Source organism: Lissotriton helveticus, chromosome 3_1 (genome assembly GCF_964261635.1).
Source record: "Lissotriton helveticus chromosome 3_1, aLisHel1.1, whole genome shotgun sequence".
Classification (NCBI taxonomy): Eukaryota; Metazoa; Chordata; class Amphibia; order Caudata; family Salamandridae; genus Lissotriton; species Lissotriton helveticus.
Window position 1 is genome coordinate 1,249,284,577 of NC_136061.1, and position 5,883 is coordinate 1,249,290,459.

Here is a 5,883-nt window from a genome sequence, read left to right on the forward strand (position 1 = left end):
ATGTTTCTGAACAGCATGATTGTTTTCTTAAAACAGAGGAAGAAACGAAAGGGAGAGTAGATCTCAAAGACACTCCTCTTGCAAAGTGTGATGGTACCTTATGGGTGGATGGTTCATGCTTCAAGCTTCCGAATGGTGATACGACTGCGGCATATACTGTTACGACTTTGCATACGATTGTTGAAGCTGCACGTATCCCACAAAATTCAGCTCAAGCAGCAGAGTTGATTGCACTTACAAGAGCGTGTGTGTTATCAAAAGGAATGAAAGTGACCATATATACTGACAGCCAGTATGCATTTGGTGTGGCCCATAGTTTTGGACGATTGTGGAAAGAACATGGGTTTTTGACTTCGCATGGAGCCAAGATACAGCATGGTCAGTTGGTAAATGGGCTTCTTGAGTCACTTACCTTGCCATTGCAAGTCGCGATTGTGAAATGCAGTGCACATAAGAAGGTTACTGATGATGTTGGTCGTGGTAATGCATTTGCTGATGAAATCGCAAAAGAAACAGCGAGGGATGTGATGAGTCGAATGTATGTTGCAGGCCCTGCGAGATGGGGTGGTGACATTGGAATGTGTGAAGATACGATAGAGAGTGTGAAGTCTATTCAAGCTGAAGCTACAGAGAAAGAGTTGAATGTGTGGAGAGAGAGTACGGGTAAATTGGATGCAAATGGTTGTTGGGTTGAATTGTCAGAACATCAGCGATGGTTGTTACCCGATGCATATGTGCTTGCAGTGGTTACAATGGCCCATGGAATGGCTCACATCAGTGTGAAAGGGATTTGTAAGTTGTTGGCTCCAGTATGGCAAAATGCTAGAATTCTTAAGTGTGCAGAGAATGTGGTCAAGAATTGCATGGTGTGCTTGAAATACAATCCCAACAAGGGGTGGTGATGGACAGAGTCTCTGAATTAAGCAGAGTACTCTCACCCAGTCAAGATATCAGGGCTAGATCCAACACCGTTTTTTAGCTCATTGCACTATCCCAGTTTCAGAACCTGGCTGTATGCAAATTAGTCTGTCCCTGGCCCAGTGCATCATGGGAACAGGGCAGACCAGACTACAAAAGCCAATTCTTACACTGGGAAGGAAACAAGCTTGCGGGGACCGGTTTCTGGCATTTCAGCCGTCTTCGGCCCGGCTTGCTTGAATCCTGATGATGCAATGAGCAAGGGACTCACATCTGAGTATACCCTTCCACGCTTAGGGTGGACAAAATTATTTACAACAAGGGGTGGTGATGGACAGAGTCTCTGAATTAAGCAGAGTACTCTCACCCAGTCAAGAGATCAGGGCTAGATCCAACACCGTTTTTTAGCTCATTGCACTATCCCAGTTTCAGAACCTGGCTGTATGCAAATTAGTCTGTCCCTGGCCCAGTGCATCATGGGAACAGGGCAGACCAGACTACAAAAGCCAATTCTTACACTGGGAAGGAAACAAGCTTCCGGGGACCGGTTTCTGGCATTTCAGCCGTCTTCGGCCCGGCTTGCTTGAATCCTGAGGGTGCAATGAGCAAGGGACTCACATCTGAGTATACCCTTCCACGCTTAGGGTGGACAAAATTATTTACAACAAGGGGTGGTGATGGACAGAGTCTCTGAATTAAGCAGAGTACTCTCACCCAGTCAAGAGATCAGGGCTAGATCCAACACCGTTTTTTAGCTCATTGCACTATCCCAGTTTCAGAACCTGGCTGTATGCAAATTAGTCTGTCCCTGGCCCAGTGCATCATGGGAACAGGGCAGACCAGACTACAAAAGCCAATTCTTACACTGGGAAGGAAACAAGCTTCCGGGGACCGGTTTCTGGCATTTTAGCCGTCTTCGGCCCGGCTTGCTTGAATCCTGATGGTGCAATGAGCAAGGGACTCACATCTGAGTATACCCTTCCACGCTTAGGGTGGACAAAATTATTTACAACAAGGGGTGGTGATGGACAGAGTCTCTGAATTAAGCAGAGTACTCTCACCCAGTCAAGAGATCAGGGCTAGATCCAACACCGTTTTTTTAGCTCATTGCACTATCCCAGTTTCAGAACCTGGCTGTATGCAAATTAGTCTGTCCCTGGCCCAGTGCATCATGGGAACAGGGCAGACCAGACTACAAAAGCCAATTCTTACACTGGGAAGGAAACAAGCTTCCGGGGACCGGTTTCTGGCATTTCAGCCGTCTTCGGCCCGGCTTGCTTGAATCCTGATGGTGCAATGAGCAAGGGACTCACATCTGAGTATACCCTTCCACGCTTAGGGTGGACAAAATTATTTACAACAAGGGGTGGTGAAGGACAGAGTCTCTGAATTAAGCAGAGTACTCTCACCCAGTCAAGAGATCAGGGCTAGATCCAACACCGTTTTTTAGCTCATTGCACTATCCCAGTTTCAGAACCTGGCTGTATGCAAATTAGTCTGTCCCTGGCCCAGTGCATCATGGGAACAGGGCAGACCAGACTACAAAAGCCAATTCTTACACTGGGAAGGAAACAAGCTTCCAGGGACCGGTTTCTTGCATTTCAGCCGTCTTCGGCCCGCCTTGCCTGAATCCTGATGGTGCAATGAGCAAGGGACTCACATCTGAGTATACTCTTCCACGCTTAGGGTGGACAAAATTATTTACAACAAGGGGTGGTGATGCTATGATTACGTATGGTAATCCCCATTACTCTTAGTCCTACTCGTCCTCGACCCAGTCATCACACATGAGGTATTCCACACGACAGGAAACAAAACAGGAAACGCTTTTAGACTCCACCCACCCTCCTGTCAGGTGCTATAACACACCTCACCACCAGAAGCAAATCCTGATGTACCAAGCACCAAAGGCCTGGAAAGGGAGGGCGGGCGGGTTGTATGACTGGGTCGAGGACGAGTAGGACTAAGAGTAATGGGGATTACCATACGTAATCATAGCATTACCTCTACGTCCCTCGTCCTCGACCCAGTCATCACACATGAGGCATACCAAAGCAACGCCCAAACAGGCCTTTGGCAACCCACACACACAACAAGGCACAGACCAGACACAAAGGAGTGCAGCAAGACAAAGTTGCAAGAAACAACAGAATCACAGCGGTGGGAAAATCCCCACAGCCAGCAACACCCCACGACCAAAAACAAGTCCGGTCAGACAAGGCACAACCCCACCAATAGGGTCGCACGAATGCGGACTCGGAGGCCCAGGACCCAGCCCGACAAATCCACTAAGAGACACACCCAGGTAAACAGCCCAGGAGGCAGACACGCCCCGAGGGGAACGCGCCAGGACACCCGTCGGACCGGGCAAACCAGCACCAAGATAGGCAAGAGCAAAGACCGCCAGAAACCAGCGATCCAAAGAGAGCCCGGAAGCAGCTGTAGCCAAACCAGCCAAGCCAAATGACACGGAGAGAGAGGCAGAAGAGCGAAACACCCCAGAACGAGCCACAGAAAGTACAAGGCACGGCCGAGGCCAAAGGAAAGAACAGAAAGCCACCAGGCACGACAGAAATTCAAGGCCCACAGACTCCAAAGGGTCAAAAGGGGAAAACTGTAAAACCCCCAAGACCAAGGAGACACCCCAAGGGGGCGCCAAAGAGCGACCAGAAGGAGAAGAGAGAAATTCCGAAAAAGGCAAGAAAACCAACAAGCCATCAGAAGGAAGAAAGGAATCCGGGACCCGGAAGGCACGGAAAGCAGCCCAAAGGCCCAGCAAGACAACCAGAGGAGGAACACCACCTCAAAAAAGAAGACCAGATCTCCGAAGAGGAAGACAAAGTAGACTTCCCACGAGAAGCCCGCAGCACCAAAGCAAGTGGTCGGGCAGACCACGGGTCGCAAGAGACATCCGTCCAACCCCCAAACCGCCAAGGAGAGGGGAACCAGAAAGAGGGACGGAGAACCCAGAGGAGAGGCCCAGGCCCAGCAGAAGAGGAAACCAGGACCTCCTCGGCCAGCGAGGCAGCACTGCCACCACCTGAGCCCCCTCCCGCAGAACCGTCAGCAGAAAAGCAGGAAACAAAGGAAAGGGAGAAAAGGCACAGAAAAACCAGGGAGGCCAAAGGAGAGACATGGCAACCATCCCCCATGTGCACACCTCTGGAGACCCGGAGTAGAACAGGGGCACCAGGGCATCGGACCCCGAGGCAAACAAGACCAGAGCCGGAGTCCCGAACCCCAGGCAAAGCATCCAAAAGGTCCCGGGAGCCAAACACAGGGACAGAGATGAGGGAAACCACCGACTCAGGGAGCCCGCCACCACATCGACCACACTCCCAATGAGTGGAGCAGACAGGGCCAGAAGAAGAAGACTCCGCCCAAGCCGAGATGGAACAAGCCACCAGATCCAGGGAAGAACCGCGGGGCCTCCCCTAGAGTCAGAGAAACCACAGTCACTGTGTAGGCCGATCGCACCATGACATGGCAACCATCCAAACGAAGACGAAAATAACGAAGCGCCCTCTCCACTGCAAACAACTCCCACCAGTTGGACGACCTGCGAGACTCCGATGGGAGCCAACGCGCCAGCACCACCCAACGGGCCAGAGTCGCGCCCCAGCCCGAGGTGCAGGCAACCGTGGTCACAACCAGAGGAGGAGGGAGACGAAACAACATCCCCACGGAAAGGCGGGAGGGGTCCAGCCACCACGGAGAGCAGACACAACATCCAGAGACCTAGGAACAGGAACCGCAAAGTCCAGGACAGTAAAGGGGACCCACCGCTGCACATGCCACAGCAGAGGCCGCAGAGGAACCCAGGCCCAACAAAAATTACCAGGTCCGTGGAAAATTGAGCCCAAGACCCGCCGAGGCGGGAAATTGAACCCTGGTCCCGGGCTAGACCCCCGCATCAGGGTCTGACGCTCTAACCATGGAGTCCACTGAAAACAGAAGCAGCCATGTGGCCACGAACCTCCAGCCACTGAAGGATGGGAGCCGAGGCTCGGGAAAACAAGCACCACAGCAAGGAATGGAGGCGACGAATCCGGGCGTCCGGCAGGAACACCCCGCCCAACACAGAATCGAACACTGTACCGATGAAGGTCCTCCGGGTCGCAGGCTCCAGGCGACATACAGGCAAGTTGAACAAAAACCCGTGGTCCCTGAGCACAGACACGGACAAGAGAAGGTGGCGAGACACAACCTCCAGGGACGGAGCCTGAACCATCCAGACACCCAAATACGGGAACACAGACACCCCCAGGAGATGTAGATGGGCCACCAAGGGAGCCACCACCATGGTGAACACCCGGGGGGCGGACCGAAGACCAAAGGGGAGGACGCAGAATGGCCAGCGCTGATCCTCCAGGCAGAATCGCAGGAAATGCCGAACCGTCACAGCCACCGGGACGTGCAGACACGCATCCCAGAGGTCGAGCGTGGAAAACACCCAACCCGACAGGACAAACGGAAGAACCATCAGGAGGGCCTCCAACAAGAACGGGAGCATCCGTACGAACAAGTCCAGACCCCGTGCAACAAGGCCAGGTGGCGGGATCAGCGAGAACGTCCCAAAGGGCGGTCCAGTCAGGAACGCCGCGGACCAGACTCGGCACCCCTCAGGGACCATGTGTATACTTTAAAGGAACGCTCCACGAATTAGCGAGTCATCCTTGCGCAGGGGCCAAGCAAATCTTCTCTGTATCGTTCCAATTATAGTATATGTGCTGCCGAAGCGAGCACTGCAGAATCACCTCCAGCGAGACACCAAACAGACGGGCACCAGAGAAAGGCAGCCGCAAAGCCAAGGAACGCGGGGCCGCGTCCGACATCCAATCCCGTAGTAATAGGACACGGTGGGCAGCAACAGAGGAACCACAGGACACAGCAGAAGCACACCATACAGGAACAAAGGTGATGGCCGACAGAAACACCACCAGGCGCTCCATAGACTCCAGCAAC

At 52.8% G+C, this 5,883-nt stretch overlaps 1 non-coding gene across 1 annotated transcript; it reads right to left on the reverse strand.

The window, feature by feature from the left end:
• Positions 1-5,557: 5,557 nt before the first annotated feature.
• LOC144825772 (U6 spliceosomal RNA) lies at positions 5,558-5,664 on the reverse strand. Its single transcript, XR_013609560.1, has one exon. It is a non-coding gene; the product is annotated as a U6 spliceosomal RNA (small nuclear RNA).
• Between the last annotated feature and the right edge of the window lie 219 nt (positions 5,665-5,883).